Raw genomic sequence first — 21,027 nt, 5'->3', positions numbered from 1 at the left:
TGGGTTTTAATTCAAATGTATACTGGTTTTGGCCAGCTCCTAGTGTAGGTCCTTTGGCCAGAAGCACCTAGACCAGGAATGAGGAGGGGATCACATTAGATCAATCAGGAGGAAACTTCACATTGGAGTCTTTAAGATTAGCATCCATCCTGGTGATGGGTGGCTATCCTGTGCCCAAGGCAGACAACTTTGTATAAGAACAGGAATAAAGAGAGGACTTCAGGTTTCTGGGTCTTATTACCATTCTGGCCAGGGTACTCACTTCCTGCCAAAAGGCAGACATTCTCCTCCCCATAAAGTAGCCATGGGCTAGAGGATTACAGCTTGAGTAACGAACATGAAAGTGTTCCAGTAAGACCATACTCCTTGAAAAGCCCCTGAAATGAGAGTAAAGGAAGAGGAGAGAAAGTACTCACCAAATTTGCACCAAAGCTCAGAGTCCAGATGTAAAGACTCAAAACCCCATGTTCGGGTGCCAAATAATGATGTTTTAGGATATAAGTGAGGTTCAGTGGGGGTGGGGCTGGAGCCAATGACCAAGAAATAATTCTTGAGACATCTTCAGTGCAAGGTGTTGGTTTATTAAAGCACAGGGATGGGACTCCTGGGCCTAAAGAGCTGCCACATGGGGGTTCTGGCAGGCAGCTGATTATAGACTAAGGGGTTGGGGGAAGTTTCAATAGAACTTTAATATGCTAAAGAAGATCCACAAGATACCAGAGGATTTGCCCCTGTCAAGTTAAGATTGTTGTCCCCGCTAGCAAAGTATTAACATTAACGTAGTTGGGACATTCCTGGAAGAATGGCACAAAGTCGCACTCAGCGGAGGGAGACGGGGGTGTCGCAGGGTGTCAGCTTCTGCTTTGTCCTCAGCTTGCCTTCTGTTCCCTCATCACTATGATGTTTGGGAAGTAAGTATTCATGGGTAAGGGAATAGTTTAGCAATGTTTATAAGCATTGTCTCACTTTGTACAGGAGGCTGAGTTGAGCGTTTTTAAATACTATTTCAGACCTGTCTTACAGCACACTCTGAACATACCGGAGCCTGAATCAATTTTAAAAAGATAGTTCTTTCAGTAACTTTAATATCAGAAAAATATTATAATGTCTATTCCTAGGGATCTTTGAGTATCTTACTCAGAGGTCCTCCACTCCTAATGATCATGATGCACAGAGATAAAAAGGCCGGCTGAATTCATTCCAGTTAACCACACAAAAAATCTGTCATGAAAGAACAGGGTCTGAATTGGTTCACTGCAACCTTCCCACGGGGGCTGGGAGAGACAGGCAGGAGGAGGGTGGCTTTGCCTGCACCCCAGAGCAGATCCAGCCCCTCTAAACTGTGTTCTATGTCCCACCCAGCCCCCCAATCATCCTTGCATTGCAACGTGTGTGTACCAGTCTCCTGTGATAGCAGGTACAGAACATATGTGGCGATCCTACCCCTGATGGCATCCCTAGAAGTAGAAGCCAGAAGACCCCACAGTGCAGATGGGGAGCCTGGGGAGGCCCTGAGAGGCACGGGGTCTGTCCAGGGTCACTGCTCTGTGCACAAGCAAGGACTCAGTCTGAGCCCAGCTCTGTGTCCTCACAGAAGGGACACCATCTGCATCCAGGACCCACAGGGGCTGTGGGTGAACTGTGTGGGTAGGTGTCACTGTATGGACAGGGCATGGGTAGAGGGTGAGCATAGAGCACCTGGGGGAGGGTAGAGCATAGAGCACTTGGGGACTCTGGTGTGAGGAGGAAGTCTGGTAAGCAGACCTCAGGCAATGGTGACATCACTTCCCTGACAACAGAGCCCAACAGAACTTGGAATCCAGGTAACCTGGCACCCACATTCCAGAGACAGACCCATGCCCAGCTCATTTCGTTGCAGAGCCTTGAAGAAACAACATGTTCTCATGTTGCATCCCAAAGTCTGGAGGCTGGAAGCAGAGGAAAGCCTGCCCTGCCGACACTTTCCTTTGCTGGGGTGTCATGTCAGGGCTCCCGGACACCTCTGGCCATTTGGCTGGAAGGACCAAAAGGTGACCCAGGGAGGCCCAGAGGCAGCCACCCAGCCCCAGATGCTCTGATCGACCTGTGCAACCCCAGGTCCCCTCCCTGTGTGTGTGTGTGTGTGTGTGTGTGTGTGTAATTGTGTGTGTGGAAAGAGGCCTCATGTAGGGTAGGGAGGCCATGAGCAGGAGCAGGCTGATGAGGGGTCAGATGCCTGGTGGGGGGTTCATGTTCACACCCTAGGTCCAGGCTGGTTAGGTGGAATGTGGTGTGCGGCACTGCGCCCTTCTGTCCAGAGTTTATCCCGAGAGCCCTGCAGGTATGGGTCACTGTCCTGGGTGCAGGGCTGTGCATGCACAGATCTGTGTCTGATCTGGGACCAGCAGGGGGACTGGGCAGGAGGATGGTGGGGACAGCTGGGCAGGACCATGATGCTTCCAGGCCAGATACTGGTCCCTGTCTTTGCAGAAGGCCACAGATGATGAGAGGAGGCTTGTGGACACACACTCCTCCCGACACAGGAGTCCCCAGTCCTGGAAAGGCCTCCAACAACCACCCGGCCACTGTGCCTGGATGTACTACACTGGACGGCGGCCCTGGACCTGGAGCCCATGGAAGCTGAGCCCAAGGGTGAGAAGGTTGGGACTAGATGCCTGTGGGTGTGTAGGGATGGGTCAGTGCTGAGCCCCACAGGGAGGAGTCACCAGAGGCTATTGTGGGGCCAGGATCAATGGATCAATGGCTGGGCTCAGAGCATCTGGGGGTGGACTGCAGTTGAGGAGACTTCCAAGTGAGGGTTCCCTCCTGGCTGCAGCTTCTCTGGGAGGCCCTGGGCAGTGCTCTGTCTCTGCAAAGGCACAGGGAGAGGCAGGCACGAGGGTGAGATTTCTTCTCTCGCAGCTGCTCCAGCTGAGGAGCTAGAGCCAGCTGCAACTTCAGCAGCTCAGGAGTGGGGGACGGTGCCTGCAGTGACGTCAGCAGGAGACCAGGAGCCAGCAGGTGACCTGGTACCTGCCCACAGAGAAGCTGACGCTGTTGAGGAAGAGCAGGCACCTGCCACTGCGCCCGCCCCTGCTCCTGCTCCTCCTGTCCCAGCCCCTGCTCAGACACTCCCCTTTCCCCTGCTGCTGCTCCTGCCAGAGCTGTTCCCACTTCCCCTGCCCCTGCTTGTGCTCCTGCTTTTACCCCTGACCCAGATCCTCCCATGATCCTGCCCCTTCCCCTACCCCTGCCCCTGACCCTTCCCCTGCACCTGCCCATGCCCCTGTTCCTGCCCCAGACCCAGATCCTGCCCCAGCTCCTACCCCTTGCTCCTGCCTGTGATTCTGTTCTTGTCTCTGGCCCGGCTTCTGCCCTGGATCCTGCACCAGCCACTACTGCTGACCCTGTCCTCCTTCTGTCTCCTGTTCCTGCTCTTGCATCTCTTCCTGCTCCTGTCCCTGCCCCTATCCCAACCCCCATCCCTACTCCTTCTCCTGTGGGGCTCCCAGAGCCACATTCAGGGCTCACAGCCCTGCAGGGAGAGGTTCCTGTACAATTACCGTTAGTTCTAGCCCCTGACCCTGATGCCCCGCCAGAATGTGTTGTCCCCTCCCCCTATGTTCTTTCTCTCTGGTACATATTAACTGTTACAGTGGCTTTCCATGTCCTCTATGCTGTTTATCATTTGTTTTAAATAAAACTACTTGTTTTCAGTTGAACGCGTTGTGAGCATTGAGTTTATCCCCAGTGTTGTGCCCTCACACCGCAGAACATCGCTGTGGGATATCTCCTTGCCCAAATGAGACCCTGAACCAAAAGCCCTCCCTGCCCATTTCTCCTCCAGCTCAGGCTCTGGCAACCCCTATGCTGTTTCTCTCTCTTCCTTCACCTATTCTGGATGCTTCCTGTACGTGGAATCAGGCCATAGGTGCCTTTGTGTCTGCCTCTCTATTTTCAAAGGGGACTCTGGTTTGTTTGGTTTTTTGTTTGTCCATTTGTTTATTTGACAGAGAATTCCCCCCCCCTTTTTTTTTTTTGATACTGGAATGCTGATGGATTACAGATGAGATGTAATCATAGAAGCCCCTTTAGGAATCATGGACACAATCTCAGGGCCGAGACCCATGTTCCTGTTAGGACACCACAGCCTGACCCCAGACAGGACACGGCTGGTTCCTCCTGTGGCCCACACAGAAACCAGAGAAATGCAGAAAGCTGGATGATATACCACAGAGGGAAAACGCATCACTCACAACCCAAGGCAAGAGAAATGTTTCCCCTGTCTCTGGTCCAAATCATGCTCTAAGTCATGGGGTTCCACAGGGACAGAGACCAAACACATGCAAATCCAAGGGGGAGGTTAGGCATGTGGGGAGTATGTGTCAGAGATGTGGGAGCTCCCAGGGAAGGACTCTGGAAAAGGAAACCCTATGCAGGCAATGCTGGTCACCCTCAGACTGGCAGGTGTCTGGTCTGGGGACTGGCATCCCTGAGGAGGATTTGAGGTGGCAGAGGTCCAAAGCAGGCCCCCTGGAGAGAAGCGTGACAGGCACCCCAGTCTGGAAGAGCAGTGAACACCACCCAACCTACGCTGCAGGTGCACCCATCACCTACCCATGCTTGTCCTGGGACTCACATCCGGAAACTCTGGCGCGGTTTTTCAGATTTTTTTTTCAGGAGTGTTCAGCACAGCGGTGGTGGACAGAGCAGGGAATGACACAACGCTAATGCCCGAGTTGATGGATGGGATACTCTGTCTCAGTCCTCGTAATAGAATGCCCTGAAGTGACTTTCCAGTGTCTTCTGGGGCACAGGATCTGGAAGGCCCCTCCTGAGACCCTCTCCTGCCATCCCATCCCGGGAACATTCAGAATTGTTTGACGGGAGGTGGGGAGGATCCAAGATGAGAGAGGGCCAAGGAGAAGGAAGGTCGGCACTGTGAGGACAGATGGACGTGCCCTGAGCCACCATCCAGATCCCGGGCTGTGATGCCCTTGGACTTCACCCCAAATAATGGCTCCTGATGTATGGACTGGACTTCTGCTCTTTCACTCCCTCCTTCTCTACCTTTTATTCACCCCATCATTCATTCACCCCTCCTTCCCCTCCACGCCTCCCTTTCCTTCCCCACTGGGTCTTCCTCCCGCCCATCCTCCCAGTTCTCATCCTCCCTCTCTCTCCTCCCTCCCTCCCTCCCTCCCTGCACTGTGGGAGGTGACAGGGGGCAGTCCTCAGAGTTAACAGGGGTGATGAGCACCAGGAACCTGCTCCTGCAAACAGAGTCCAGTTGAACAAAGAAAAGATGCCCCTTGGCTGGGTGCCACATCCCACACTGGGTTCCATGAGGCTCATTTTCTGTGCAAGGCCTCGTGTGCTCCCTCTGGGGTCACTTGCCAACTCCCTTGCAGTGGCCTGCATCTTCCTGCCCTGGGTCACCTCTGACAGGTCTGTGAGGCCAGCCCATGTCACAGGCATGGAAGCACAAGTCCAGAAGGTCCAGATGACCTGTTCCCATTCCCAGACCTGTTCCAATTCCCATTCCCAGGATCCTGGCACAAGAGTGGTCCCTGAGCAGAGGAGGAGTTGGGCCCAGAGAGCCTGAGGGAGGACATGGCACAGTGAGCCCACAAGAGGAGGGGGAGCACCATGGGGTCAAGCAGGCTCAAGCCTGCTGGAGACCATGTCCCACCTGCACTGGATCTGTCCCCAGGGCTGGAGATCATTAGGATACCCACCTTCCAGGCTGCAGGCTGGCAGTGACTGGCCTGCAAGAGGCACTGCTAGAGCAGGAAAGAGCCCTCCACAGAGAGGAGGGGGCAGGTGCTCCTCCAGCAGCAAATGTGCTGGGGCAGGCTGAGGGGGCATGAGTGGACAGCACTGTCTGCAGCTGGGGTCTCCCCACAGAACCCCTCCTGAGGCTCAGCACAAGCTTGTGCAGATGGCCTTTGTCCCCAAATACAAATCTGTCCTAGGACATCCCCTCAAGCACTGACTCCCAATCCTTTGTACTCAGCTCAAGTGCAAGAAATGGCCAATAGTTTAGATGGTGTTGGATGCACAGAGACATGTGATTTTCTGGCCCATGCTGTAACATTGCTGGCATTTTAAAGATCTCAGGGCTTTGATTCAAAAATGGTAGGATGCTGCGGACCCCAGACAGCTTTTTGGAAACCTGCCTCTGTGCCTTGCAGCTCTCCTATCCCACCAGCTCGGCTCAAAATCCCTCCAGGCCACAGACCCACAGTCTTGGGTCCTCAAATGGCCAACGATGTACCTTCAAAAAGCCATCCAGGGGGTTGCCTGGGTGGCTAAGTGGGTTAAAGCCTCTGCCTTCTGCTCAGGTCATGATCTCAGGGTCCTGGGATCTTGCCCCACATCGGGCTCTCTACTCAGCAGGGAGCCTGCTTCCTCCTCTCTCTCTCTGCCTGCCTCTCTGTCTACTTGTGATCTGTCAAATCTTTAAAAAAAAAAAAAAAAAAAAGCAATCCAGGTGGGGCAGCAGGACACACAGCGGACTCCAGCAAATCCCTCTCCCAGAAAGTGAGGACTGGACAAACTGTCCTAAAAGAGCCAAATCAGTGTTCCAGGAAGACACCAGAGGCTCAGGAGTAATTGAGGAGCATCTGAAGGGCAGTTAGGGGCAGTGAGAATCTCAGGTGGTTTTGCCTAGGGTCAGCTCCCGTCCCCAAAAACCCTCAGTGTCATGGCTCTACTGGGGGATGGGGGAAGGACCATGCCTGGAGGACCCTGGGCTCCACTGTCAGAGGTCGCCAACTTGATCTTGCACAGGTGGCGAAACCTGGACACACCCCAGAGAATTTCTAGAAATTGTAGCCATCTCAATGGTGAGGTCAGCTGACCTGGTCAGTCAATCTTCTAGCTGCCTGAGGTAGGATGGAACCATGGGCCAGCACACTAGCCACAAATGGGAGAGGGAGAACCAGTTCTTCATTTCAATAGTCTCTGAGTTACTGGTTTGTTCCTATGGTTAGTATACCTCACAAGGCCTTAAAATGTTCTCAACATGTTCTCTGCCAGAGAGGTTCTTGAAAAACCTCTGCTTTGTAGGTAAAATCATCTGGAATTGACCTTGGTTGGCAGAGCCATGGTGGGAAAAGTATAGAGCATCCCCAAAATACTAAAAATAGAGCTCCTGTATGATCCCACTACCAGGTATGCATTTCCAGGAAATGAAGTCAGTTTCTCAAAGTAAGATCTGCACACTCTCACCCAATCTCCTTGAGAAGCGGCAGCCACCCTTAGCAACAAGGCACTCATGTGAGAAGTTGAAGGCAACCCTCCCCTTGAGGCAGGTGTCTCCTGGGCCAAGCGGCTGTCCCAGAGCTGGGAGGTCTCCACAGCAGCCCATTCAATGTCCTGGATACTAGGAGGAGATGGAGAACAGCACCAGGCCAGTAAAGGTAAATACACACTACCCCAAATTTGGCCCCTTGGCAAACTAAATATAGAAACTGAAAGAATTTTGCATAGAAAAGAAGCAGAAAGGTCCTTCTGATCTCCCAGCCATCAGCCCTTCTTCCCTGAAGCAGGTCAGAGTACTCTCATGGGCCACTTGCTCTGCCCAGACCACAAGGAGGACATGCTTATCACCTAGAGACAAGGAATTTAGGGCCACAAAGGCTATAGGAACAAACCTGGTTAAACTAACCTTTATCTTCGTGGTTACTTCTTTGTCATTTACCAGCCCCAGTCCAAACCCCTGTGTCTCTCAATTCCTCACACAAAAATGATTCCTTCTTTGTCTAAAAGGCAGAAGATCTGTCTGTTCCAGTTGCCTCTGCTGGTCTCCATGTTCATGTGAGGCTCCCACTAAAAAAATCAATACACTTGGCCAGCATTTCTCCTGTACATCTGTCTTTGTCAATTTCCAGACCCAGCCAGGGACCTTAAGAGGAGTTGAAGGAAACTTTCCTCTCTTGCAGCCCTGGGTGGGGGATGGTGACAAGGTAGTCCAGAAAACCCATCCTGTCTTTCTGACCTTGGTTAAAACTGCCCTCTGCTAGGAGGCAGCACAGGGCTGTGCAGAGCTGGCAGAGCCAGGGAGAGGCAAGTGGAACCTGTAGGAAGCTACCTGACCCCCAGCCGGGATACTTGGCCCCACTGACAATCCAGGGTGTGATGATGAATATTATCATGGAAGCATCCTGAGTATCGGACCTTCCCCACACCAGGCTTCATTATTGCTGCTCATTGTGGTTGCTACTGTTGGCTTTGTGACTTTTCTGAACTAAGCTGGTCAAGTCTGTGTTCTTTGTTCTGTGTTTGTTCTGTGTTCTGTGTTCTGTGTTCTGTGTTCTTTTGTGTTCAGGCCACCCGTGTTTCTGAGCTATTGGCTACAGACTGGGGGACCCCACAGCCTCCTCCTCAGGTTCAAATAGGCTACTCGAGTGGCTCATGGAACTCAGAGAAACACGTTACTTACCAGATGACCAGTTCATTAAAAGGACAGAACTCAGAGCCAGGCAGCTGGAAGTGAATGAACAGGGCAAGGTGTGTAGCAGAGGCTCAGAGCTCCTCTGCTTTCAGAGTGAAAGAGGCCTTTACCCACCTGCATTCTGACCTTTGTCTGTACTTCCAAACTGATGATGTCCTTCCTTCAGGCTCATCTATTAACTCAAGTCAAAGACCCAGCAGGGACCAAAAGGACCCCTCAAGCAATAACCACTCCTAGATGCCAGCAAGACCCTGCATGATGGACCCCAAGGCAATGATTGACCAGTACTTTAGTGAACCCTAGCACCTGCCCACCAAACTTTGTCCTATATTTTCCTCATGTAAAAGCCCAGGGTGTTTTCAGCATCTTGAGACCATGCCAGTTCTCTGAGTTCTGGTGTTGGCTGAACTGAAATAAATTCCTTTCCTGTGTCACCACCACTCATCTCTCTGCCTTTCACTCTGGGACACTGTCAATAGTGTAATGTTGCAAGTCAAATACCAGTTCTTCTCCTCCCCAGGGTTCACTGCTGCTGCTTCTCTCACTGCAGCTCTGCTGTTGGCTTAGTGACATTTCTGAACTGATTTTGTCAAATCTGTGTCCCTTGTCCTGTGTGGCCACAGAAGTGTCTGGTCTGTGAATATAGTGGTCAATGATGATTACACGAGATTTCCTTAAACATCTGTAACTTCCCTCCTTCTGAAATAAATAAATAAATAAATAAACAAATAAATAAACAAACAAAGCAAAACAACTTCCAGCCCTTGCAGATGGGAAGGAAGGCTCTGCGTGTGTGGGTGTTGGTATACACCTTCAGCACAGCCAGGTTTCTTAGCATTCCACTTGGCCTTCACTTCCTACTTGCCAAGTCCGACAATGGTTTGGACATCGAATGTCCTCCTGTAGACACCTCACTACTTGGAGAGTTGGTGGAAAGCAACAAGTCACAGAGACATCCAACGGTCTGGACCTGGTGTTTCTCTCTCCTGAGATGGGGACACCTGTGAGAGGAGCAGGTGGCCAGCTGGTGTGGGGAGGTTCAGGCACCTGATGTGGACAGGACAGATGGGGTAGGTGAGGCCTGAGACCCCCACGTTATGCTCATGGCATCTGGGCTGAACTGGTCTTCAAAGCTACAGATCAGTTGAGATCATCTTCAGGCTGAGGAAGAAAATGAGGGGAGCAGAGGGGACTGAGGAGGCTCAACTTAGACAGGAGAGGGCTGAGAGATTCCTTTGAGGCAAAAGTTTGTCAGGTCTAGGGTCATGGGGACAGAGCTTGAGGCCACTGTGCATGTGAAATAAGCCAGTCCCTAAAGGACTGATACTGGAGGACCCCATTTGTGAGGGACGGAGAGCATTCCAACTTATAGAGGTGGAAGAAGTTGTTGGGTGCTGGGGCTGGAGACAGGGAATAGGGGATTCAGGTCTAATTGGTAGAGGTTCAGTTTGAGATGATGAAGAACTGGTGGTGATGGATGGAGGTGGCAGGTGCAGAACAGTGAATGTACTTATTGCCACTGAACTGTACCCTGAAACAGGTTTAACAGTATCAGTCATATGTCAGTTACACCTCAATAGGACAGAAGTGAGTCAGGAGGATGGGGTGAGCAGGACAGAATATCCAATGGAAGAAAGATAATCTCTTCAATAAATGGTTCTGGGGACACAGGATAGTTACATGCAAAAGAATGAAACTGGACCATTTCCTTATACAATACACAAAAATAGATTCCAAATGGATGAAAGACCGCAAGGTGAGACAGGAATTTATCCAAATCCCTGAGGAAAACAGAGGCAGCAACCTCTTTGACCTCAGTCACAGCAATTTCTTGTGAGACATGTCTCCAAAGGCAAGGAAGAAAAAAAGCAAAACATGAACTCTTAGGACTTCATCAAGATAGAAAGCTTTTTCACAGCAAGGAAACAGTCAAAACCAAAAGACAACCAACAGAATGAGATAAGATACTTGCAAATGACATATCAGATAAAGGGCTAGTATTCAAAATCTAGAAAGAACTTATCAAACTCACCACCCACAGAACAAATAACCCAATGAAGAAATAAGCAGAAGACATGAGCAGATATTTCTCCAAAGAAGATATCTTGGCATCATGGAGTTCCCATGGGGCTAAAAGTCAGGGATGCTGTCATTACAAGCCTCTGCCTGTGAATGTCAGGACACATGATATCCCAGTATCACCTAGAGGTCAATATTCCACAAGTGCCATCCAACACTCACCATGAAGTCTGTTCAACTACAAACCTCAGCACAGAATTTAATGTGCATTTTTATTTATATACCTCCAAGGGTGCCTGGGTGGCTCAGTCTTTAATTGCCTGCCTTTGGCTCAGGTCTTGATCCCAGACCCCTGGGATCAAGCCCAGTGTGAAGCCAGCTTTTCCCTCTTCCACTCTCCCGCTTGTGCTCCATATCTCTCTCTGTCAAATATATTAATGTAATTAATTAATTAATTAATTAATTAAAATCTTAAAAAAAAAGAAAAAGACAAGCCCTTTCCCCGACCTCTGAGACACCAGTAGGTACTATGTCACTGTTCTCCTGTTGCAAACACTCTTTCCCCACCCTAATAGTTCCCCTTCCCCAGCTGCAATAGTCTTTTCAAATCAGGCCTCTCCTCACCTTCTGGACTTGAATTCTATGTGACACTGCGTAGAGATAGAGTTTCTAATATATTTTAGAAGTATATTTCTCCTCAGTCATATATGCTTTTATTTATGATTTGTTTCTTCTGGATATTAAGTGCTCCTCCCTGAGTCAGAAGCCACCTGGGCAGAGAGGGAAGGCCTTTAAGGGTATTGACAGCTTCCCACATACCATATGTTCAACCAGAGATTACTAGACCAGAGGGCTTCCCTATGCAAACACCTCCAGATGAGCAATTCTAGTCTAAAATCTTATTCACTTCAGAATCTTCTGGCTAGTTTCTGGGGCTGTTTAACTCATTTCCAGCTAATGCCTGAGGTGGCGGTACATAACAAAAGAAAAAGAAAGAGTAGATCAAACTCAACTATCCAATTAGGTCACAGTGAGTTAAAAGTCTGTTCAACTCCAAAGAGCATCTTTGCCAGATTTTCCCTGGACTGACCCAAATGAAAGGTTTGCAGTGGTTGACAAACCATCGGCTTTGCACTCTTGAAAACATTTATGTCATCATCCAAGTTTCGATAACATCATTTTGAAAAACAAAAGTAAGGATATGCAGGCTTGCAAACAACCTCTTCTGACTTGTGAATTTTTAGGAACAGGTGAAGTTACACGTCAGTTAAAAACTTACAGATCGCATTTCATTAGGCACAGTTAGGGAATTGTGCCCTGAAACCTAACGGCCGGGTGACATCGGTGGTCACAGGGTGCTGGCCTCGCGCTCACTGTCACGGTTCCCAACCTCACGAGTGTACTCAGAAACGTTTGACCACTGGCTCCAGGGGAGGAGGTCTCCAAGGGCAGCACCCGGTGTGAATATTCTCAACACCGCTGATGTCCAGCTCCCAGGGGAACTCCGCTTGGCCCTGCGGAGAAACCGTTAGCAGTACACCCTGAAGGTGCAACAGACGTACATAATGTTAGAGTGCGGAACAGTAAAATGTGGAGAAATCATTAGGAGGTGATGCTTTTGGAGTACATGCAGCTTTCGGGTTTATTTCACTGTGAATTTATATCATTTACTTTTTAATAACAGCTGGGTGAAATAAATGGGTTTTGCAAAATTCCTGGACACATAGTGTGTGTCACAAGCTGGAAGCCATGTACACCCGTGAGTGCAGGATCCGCCCTCCCCGTGGCTTCAGCCAGCAGGACCACGTAACGTTATTTAAGGCAGAAGTTATTTGGCTCATAGAGCTTTAGGGATTTGAGCCACTGACAAGCCCCATGCTAGCTGTGGTGGATTTTGTGATGGCCCCCAAAAGATCTGTCCACCTGAAACCTGTGAACGCCAAACGGTGTCAAAACCTTATTTGCCAAAATGTTCTTTGCAGCTGTAATGATGTCAAGGGTCTCCAGATGAGAACCCCATGGATTATTGGGTGGGCCGCAAATGCGAAGACACAGAACCGAACACACAGAGACTCAGGGAAGGCGGCCACGTGACCACGGAGGCAGAGACTGCAGTCATCCACCTACAGACAAAGGGACGCCAAGATTTGCCAGCAGCCACCAGGAGGGAGGAGGGAGACATGGAACAGTTTTCCCTCAGAAGCTCCAGGAAAAACCATCCCCGTGGACATCTTTATTTTGGATGCATGGCCCCCAGGAGTATGAGAAAATAATCTTCTGTTGCTTGAGGCCAGCAGGGTTGTGGTAATGTATTGTGACAGCTGTAGGAATGAATACCCTACCTATGACAGTGAGTCCTGGTCTGAGTCCTGGGCTCAGAGAATGAGGCTTTCCAGATTTTACAAGCTGTGAAATAATAATTTGGAAAATCATGCAACACTGTAACCATGAACAATTGTAATGGAGGAGGCAGGTGAAATTTCAAGAGAAAGACAGGCTACCACAGCTACTCTTTGTTCCAAAAAGTCACCTCCTATCACAGCAATCCTTCTTGGTCAGGCAAGGCCAGACTTTCTGGGAACCCATACAGCTTGGAAAGTACCTATGGCCAGGATTACTTTGCCAGGTCAAGGAAACACATGCTCTTACATTTCTCAGCTATAGCCTTCTTTTCATCTCAAGATTGTCTGCTCCTTTTTTTTTTAATTTATTTTTTATTTATTTTCAGCATAACGGTATTCATTATTTTTGCACCACACCCAGTGCTCCATGCAATCCGTGCCCTCTATAATATCCACCACCTGGTACCCCGACCTCCCACCCCCCATCCCTTCAAAACCCTCAGATTGTTTTTCAGAGTCCATAGTCTCTCATGGTTCACCTTCCCTTCTAATTACCCCAACTTCCTTCTCCACTCTAAGTCCCCATGTCCTCCATGCTATTTGTTATGCTCCACAAATAAGTGAAACCATATGATAATTGACTCTCTCTGCTTGACTTATTTCACTCAGCATAATCTCTTCCAGTCCTGTCCATGTTGCTACAAAAGTTGGGTATTCGTCCTTTCTGATGGAGGCATAATACTCCATAGTGTATATGGACCACATCTTCCTTATCCATTCGTCCATTGAAGGGCATCTGGTTCTTTCCACAGTTTGGCAACCATGGCCATTGCTGCTATAAACATTGGGGTACAGATGGCCCTTCTTTTCACTTCTCCCATGAAGACATACAAATGGCTATCAGACACATGAAAAAATGTTCATTATCACTAGCCCTCAGGGAGATTCAAATTAAAACCACATTGAGATATCACCTTACACCAATTAGAATGGCCAAAATTAGCAAGACAGGAAACAACATGTTTTGGAGAGGTTGTGGAGAAAGGGGAACCCTCTTACACTGTTGGTGGGAATGCAAGATGGTGCAGCCTCTTTGGAGAACAGTGTGGAGATTCCTCAAGAAATTAAAAATAGAACTTCCCTATGACCCTGCAATTGTACTACTGGGTATTTACCCCAAAGATACAGATGTTGTGAAAAGAAGGGCCATCTGTACCCTAATGTTTAATAGCAGCAATGGCCACGGTCGCCAAACTGTGGAAAGAACCAAGATGTCCTTCAACAGACGAATGGATAAGGAAGATGTGGTCCATATACACTATGGAGTATTATGCCTCCATCAGAAAGGATGAATACCCAACTTTTGTAGCAACATGGACAGGACTGGAAGAGATTATGCTGAGTGAAATAAGTCAAGCAGAGAGAGTCAATTATCATATGGTTTCACTTATTTGTGGAGCATAACAAATAGCATGGAGGACATGGGGAGTTAGAGAGGAGAAGAGAGTTGGGGGAAATTGGAAGGGGAGGTGAACCATGAGAGACTATGGACTCTGAAAAACAATCTGAGGGTTTTGAAGGGGCGGGGGGTGGGAGGTTGGGGTACCAGGTGGTGGGTATTATAGAGGGCACAGATTGCATGGAGCACTGGGTGTGGTGCAAAAATAATGAATACTGTTATGCTGAAAATAAATAAAAAATAAATTTTAAAAAATGGACAAAGAATCTGAATAGACACTTTTCAAAGAAGACAAAAATAAATAAAAGAACCTAATACAGGCCTCAATGAGAGTCAAGATAAAGTGTCAAAAATTTGAACATGAGGAATTTATAAGTGTAATTAACTAATATCTTTAGCCTGAAATGATGTCCTGCCTGTTCAGATGCCCTTCCAACAAGGTGACTTTGCTGACCTAGATTTCTCCCTGCAAATAGTCCTATTTGCTGCCTGCCTCTCAAAGTGCTATTTGAGTTTTCATTCATGTTTCAGAAAATAATATATCTCCTACTTTTGAAACATGACCAAGGAGGTTATAAGAAACTAACCTCTGTGCCAGTAAAAAGTTCCCATCCACTCTCTCTAGAAATAAATTGAAGACTCACATAAGTAAGCTAAACATTAAATGGCACTTCAAAGGGGGTCCAAGTACTGACCAAATAATCTAGTACTGGAGTTTGGGTCTAGACCCCTGAGTTATAGTCAAATAATGTTTCTAGGCACTAGATGAGGAAAGAGTCAGGGGCAAGGCTGAGAGATGCCATGGGTCCAGCAAAGCTGACAGATGCATCTTCCAGCCAGAGGGGTTCCAGGGCTTATAAGAGAGATCAAGTGAGCACCAGGAACCAGGCAGAAAGAAAGCCAATAATGAAACTGGGAGAAAATGAGAGGTCCTGGGCAATTAAATAAAAATGAAAGGTCCTAAAATGTCAGCCAGTCAAAGTGAATTAAAGATAGGATGAGACATTTTTTCTAAACAAGAAGGGTGATTTGGTTTCTCAAAAAGTTGGTCTTCTCAAAATCACTTATATCTTTAGCCAGTCACATCACCTGGATTTCTTCTAGTCCCTAAATATGCCTGCCCTGTTCTGGAGCCAGAAACAGTCTAAAGTAATCTTGTTACCCATTGTGGGATTGCTGTGATTGACTGGATCCAACAGCAAGCACTAGATCCAATCCACTGTCGATCTAACACACCATCAAAATACTTCCTCATGAATTTAAATTAAGAGCCATCCCAACTATAGACAGTGGGTGAAACCAAAGAGTCATGTGTCCCTGAGCTCATTGTTTCAGTGCAAACAGATATGTAAACAGAGGACACCTGTTTCTCTGCAGTAATAGAGAATGCACCAACATAAAGAGACAGACACTTGAGAGCCTGTGCTATGAGAAATAGTGAGCGGGGAGATGGGGAGGGTACCTGTCTTGGTAATGGATGGTGGAGCCCTCTTCAGCAACAATTGGGGTACCAGGTGGTGGGTACTATAGAGAACACCAATTGCATGGAGCACTGGGTGTGGTGCTCCATGGGTACGAAATATCTACATGTACTTCGTTTCAATGAGGTTTCTGCATACTTTTTTTCAAATATCTCTTGTAACCAAAAGGAGTTTGGCTAGAAAAGCACTATTAGTCATTCTCCAAATGCGCTTCTCCTGTTCTGGCCCCTGTATGGTCAGGACTGTCTTCTAGAGAGAAAAAATACCTTGGGAATCAAAACTGTACTCTCAAAATGTGTGTGCATACACTCATCTGTGTGTAAAACAATAAAAATCTGATAGATTCATTGGTGTTAAATGTGACAGACCTAGGTGCTGCCCTTGGGGAGACTACTGTGAGCTGTACCCACAGATAGTAATTACTCATCAGGACCTCAAATTCCACTGACATACGTATGGCCATTTCTATTTCTCTTCCTTAACCCTCAACATAAGGAAGAATATTCTATTACCTAAGGAAAAACAATGATACATGTTTCTGTAAGATGAATTCTAGATGAGAAGTGTTGAACAGGCAAAGTTTAAAAAAAAAAAAGACAATTACATCATTTTTATAAAATACTAAGAAAAAAAAGTGGATCATTTGTCCCTGAACCTTCCAGCAGAAGGCAAAATTCAAAAGGGAAAAATATGCTGTGAAAAGAATACCTTTTGCAATTTTTTGAATGGAACATGTGGGATTATCAAAAAAGGTTGAGGGGTGTGAAAAATAACTGGAAGACCTAGATTATCAGATGGGCATCACAAGTTTCAACATGAAGTCCCAAAGACAATCACTTTAAGAAAAATTATATTTAAATGACATATTCAAGGGCAAGAGGCAGAGAAGTGGGAATACCTTGTTTCAACCGGTCCCCTGAAGTGAGCTAAATATCTACCAGAACCCTCTGAACATCCATGAAATCAGCCTGAGATGTAAGATTATATACTTCTGGATCTCTATGAGGGCAGAAGATGTCAATGGAGGGGTAAAGTGGGGTGGGATTTCGGGAGAGGCATTGCATTTCCTAAAGCCCAAGGCTGGGAAGGTCTGAGAGCAGTTGACCTTGCCGGGAGCAAGGAACATCTCTGCAGGCAGGGCTGGTGCAGGAAGGGAAGGGGCAGGACTCTGAGGGTGGTCTTCAGTCAGAGGGGTCCCCGAAAGGGGTTGGAAGTCAGGGAGAGGCCCTGTCCATGACCCGCCCATGCCTGCCCCACCCAACCAGGTGTTAGAGCAAGGAGGCACTTCTGGGACTACTTGCAAAAGCAGGGAGTTCGCCCAGAACAGGCAGGCATGGCATCCAGTGGACTCGGGGCCCACCCTCCACGACCATGCGTCACATGAGCGCGAAGCTACCTCTCTTTGGGTGGACCCAGAGCTGCCCCAGGATGCAGAGGCTGGACAGGCAATAGACCCTGGGAGAGATTCTGAGGCAGATTCTGGGTGGGTGTGTGTGAGCGCAGGCTCCATGAGAGCGGACTGTGCACTGGGGTGGGAGTCCAGGGCATAAGGCGCATGAAGCGAGTTCATTGTAGGGACTCAGATGGGTTTTCTTTTTCCTTTAAAGTCTTTTCTGCCCAATGTCCGTCAACTCGCCTTTTCCTCCAAACCCCTGAACTCCAGGGTGCCTGCTCCCCCAAGCTTTGGTGGGATGGGTTGCAGACATTTCAGGGTTCTCCCATGTTCCCCAGGAAGAGTGCATATAAAGACAGCATACAGTCCCCAACTTTAGTGATGTGCCCCTTTCCCCTGGCACAGTGCAGGTAATGGGTCCTGAGCAACACCCCAAGTTCAGCAGGGTGTCCCCTATTCCCCCCACACACAGGTATGGCGCTAATAAGCCCCAGGGCAGTTCCCCAGCTTCAGCATTTTGTGCCCTGTCTGTGAGGTTGGTGGTAATGGGCTGTCAGAAACCTGAAGGACCCTCAGGCCTCCAGGTTCATGTCCCCCCAGGCACAGGTTTGGCACTAACAAGCCCCAGGGCCATCCCCCAGCTTCAGCATTGTGCCCCATGTCCCCCCGGGATGGTGGTAATGGGCTGTCAGGATCCTGCAGGAGCATCCTCCTAGTGGGGGCCTGGAAGCTGGAGGAAACCAAACCCCACTCAAGTTGCATGAGGAACAGATGAGTTGAGGTGTTTATTTGGAAGAGTAGTTTTGCTTTTACAAAAAGGACAATGGCATTGGTAGGCTTTAGAATGAAGCTAATCACTACTTAAGAAACAAGCATGTGTCTTCACTTCTCCCAGGAACTGGAACAGGTATGCAGGCCTCTTATGTCGGAGGTGCCTTCTTTTTTTTTTTTTTTAAGATTTTATTTATTTTGACAGACAGAAATCACAGGGAGGCAGAGAGGCAGAGAGAGAGGAAAGGAAGCAGGCTCCCTGCTGAGCAGAGAGCCTGATGCGGGGCTCGATCCCCGGACCCCTGGATTATGACCCGAGCCGAAGGCAGAGGCTTTTTAACCCACTGAGCCACCCAGGTGCCCCCGGAGGTGCCTTCTTATTCCCACCTGACAATACTTCTCCACTCTGGCTCCAAGAGACTTGAAGTTTTGAACATCAGCATCTGAGTCAGCCTTGCAGCTTGTCACAGAACATCAGCATTCAGAGGAAGCAGCAGGTACATTGGATGAAATGTCATGCCCATGTCAGGATAGGATGGAAAATTTCTCTTTAACCCCACACCTCCTGGGCTTTTCTCTTGTCTCTAGTGGAGCCAAAAGTTAAACTGAAGCAGCTGTCAGCAAACTAGCGTGGGTGCAAGAGTTCCTGAGTTTCCCTGCAGGGAGAACATGGCAGGGGATCCCAATTTCTCTGTTCATTTCTGGCTTATGAAAGTATTTGTAAAATCTCTTTCCTAGGCAATCACTTTCATTAGAAGGGGAAGATGAGATTTACTCTGTGTGTGTTTTTAACATAGAATTTGTTCCTTTGGGGTGCCTAGGTGGCTCGGTGGGTTAAGCCTCTGCCTTTGGCTCAGGTCATGATCTCAGGGTCTGGGATAGAGCCCCACACCAGGCTCTCTGCACAGCGGGAAGCCTGCTTCCCTCTCTCTCTCTGCCTGACTCTCTGCCTCCTTGTGATCTCTGTCTGTCTAATAAAGAAAGAAAAATCTTTAGAATTTTTTCCTTCATCTAACAGTGTTTATTCCATTGGGCCTATGTTGTGGTAGAGTGGCCAGCATCTAGAGTTAGGTGGTTTTTTAAGGTCAGGTAGAAACTTGGATGATATCTTGTCATTTTTCAAATGTGAAGTTTCTTAATTGATTAGTCTTTTCATCCAAAGAATTACAATAAGGGCAGAGGAAAAGTTCAAAATGATTTAAAGGGAAGCTTGACTTTCTAGTTTCACTAAGTGGATCATCTAGGTATTGGGACATGCTGTATTTTCTCTGTAGTTTTGATGAAGTCTTATAATATTGATAAGGTTCAATGATGTAGAGTTTGGTGCCAACAGACAAGATAGAATTCTTGAGACATCTTTGGTGCAAAATGGTGGTTTATTAAAGCACAGGGACAGGACCCATGGGCAGAAAGAGCTGCTGACCCGGGGATGTGAGGAGGGGTCTATTATATACTTGCAAGTTGGGGAGGGAGTTAGGGATGGCATAAATCTTTAAGGAATTTTGGAAGAAAGGTTTCTAAGACCTTGAGGAGCTAGCTATTGTTTGGGAAAAAGTTTATTCATTACCAGTAATAAAACCTTTTCGTGAGATCCTTTAGATGTGTATCAGTGGGCCATATGCTTGGGAATGATTATCAACACTATCTTGGAGGTTTAGAGATAAAGTTTCCAAAGGAATTGTTAAAGTATATTTACAGGATCCTGGTTTGGGGTAGGTGTCAGTCATTCTAGGATTGCCCTTTGCCCTTAGCAAAGCCTTAAGGTGGGGGGTAGTTGAGTCCCTAGATGAGAGTCACTCTGCCTGTTTTAAGGGCTTGTCAGTAGGAAATTTAATAATTTAATATTTAATATTTTAATTTAATAATTTAATTAAATTTAATAATTTACTATTTAATGATTTAATAATATTAATAATTCAATAAATTTAATAAATTTTCTTCTGACTGTTTCCCACATCATTCCCCCCTGAACAATTTTGACCCTTATATCTTTAGGGTTGTTGAGGGTGGAAGGTCTCATCATTTGTAACTTCTTCCTGCTGAATAGGGGCATAGAGCTGTCCCTACGCACAGGTCAATGTTGGTCAGTTGAGGAATGTGTAGGGGAATTACAAAAGACTGAGTCAGCTGAATCCAACACTGACAGTAAAGAAGTGTTTCTGTGAGTGCTAAGGATCATCTGTCGACATGAAGTCATTGTAGCCATGGAGTCTCAGCATTAAGTAGAGAAACATTGAACGAGGCAGCACATTAAGATTAGTAAGGCTCGACAATGAGAAGTCCAAAAAAGAGATCTTTAATCATTGACCACAGTCCTCTTTTAAACCAGGAACTTAACCAATCACTGAGAGAGAAAGAAGGATTTTGAAGAGTTCCAGTCTGGGTATTCATATCTTGTATTATAGTCCAGTGACATTTTTGTGATAATCTGGGATGTACACACAACATTTTATTTTGATAATCACACATGTGCCACCCTGTGCAGCTGTTAGGACAGCTAAAGCCATTCTATTTTGTAAAGCTGCTTTATACATTTGTGTTTTAGTTATTTAATAGAAAAATGCTATTTATGTATTACTAAGGTTTTGAACCATGTACTTGTTAAGACCTTTTATGTGCCAAACAACACCCTCCAGTCCCAAAGGGAAAACAAAAATGGGTATTAGTTGGTCATAACAATGAGACACAGAATGAGTTCACCATTGTTTTAAGTTTGGGATGGTTGGCCAGGGTGGTAATGGCTTTAATAAAGCATTCATGATTTCAGGCAAAACCAGAGTACAGTGGCCTATCCAGCCTGGGGGAACCCATGAACATGAGTCAGAACCATATAAGCATTGGGCCCTGTTGGGATACAGTCCTCCAATTTTGGGTTTCGATAACTGTAGTCAAGATATCAAGGGCTATTCAGTTTTGGAGCGCTATCTTTTTAATTTGTAATAAAAGGCAGTCCATTGTCACTTTGTAGGGACCAAGGGAGTTATGGCTTGATAATAGTCTCCTTTCCTTCCAAATTGCTCCATGGACATGTAGGACTAGAAAAGCATATTTGGAGTCAGTATTAATGTTTATTTTTAAGGCTTTGGCAATTGCAAAGTGCTTTGGGAACACTATGGCATACCTAG

The 21,027-nt window shown here is 47.4% G+C and overlaps 1 long non-coding RNA gene across 1 annotated transcript; it reads right to left on the bottom strand.

Moving 5' to 3' along the window:
- Nucleotides 1-855: 855 nt before the first annotated feature.
- Nucleotides 856-20,190, bottom strand: LOC116582906. Its single transcript, XR_004282553.1, has 3 exons — nt 19,858-20,190; nt 15,505-15,507; nt 856-888 (listed from the first exon to the last, which is right to left on the bottom strand). It is a non-coding gene; the product is annotated as an uncharacterized LOC116582906 (long non-coding RNA).
- Nucleotides 20,191-21,027: the final 837 nt, after the last annotated feature.

The sequence above is a fragment of the Mustela erminea genome, chromosome 2 (genome assembly GCF_009829155.1).
Source record: "Mustela erminea isolate mMusErm1 chromosome 2, mMusErm1.Pri, whole genome shotgun sequence".
NCBI classification, from domain to species: Eukaryota; Metazoa; Chordata; class Mammalia; order Carnivora; family Mustelidae; genus Mustela; species Mustela erminea.
The sequence above is the reverse complement of the archived record's forward strand: the minus strand, read 5'-3'. Positions and strand labels throughout refer to the sequence as shown.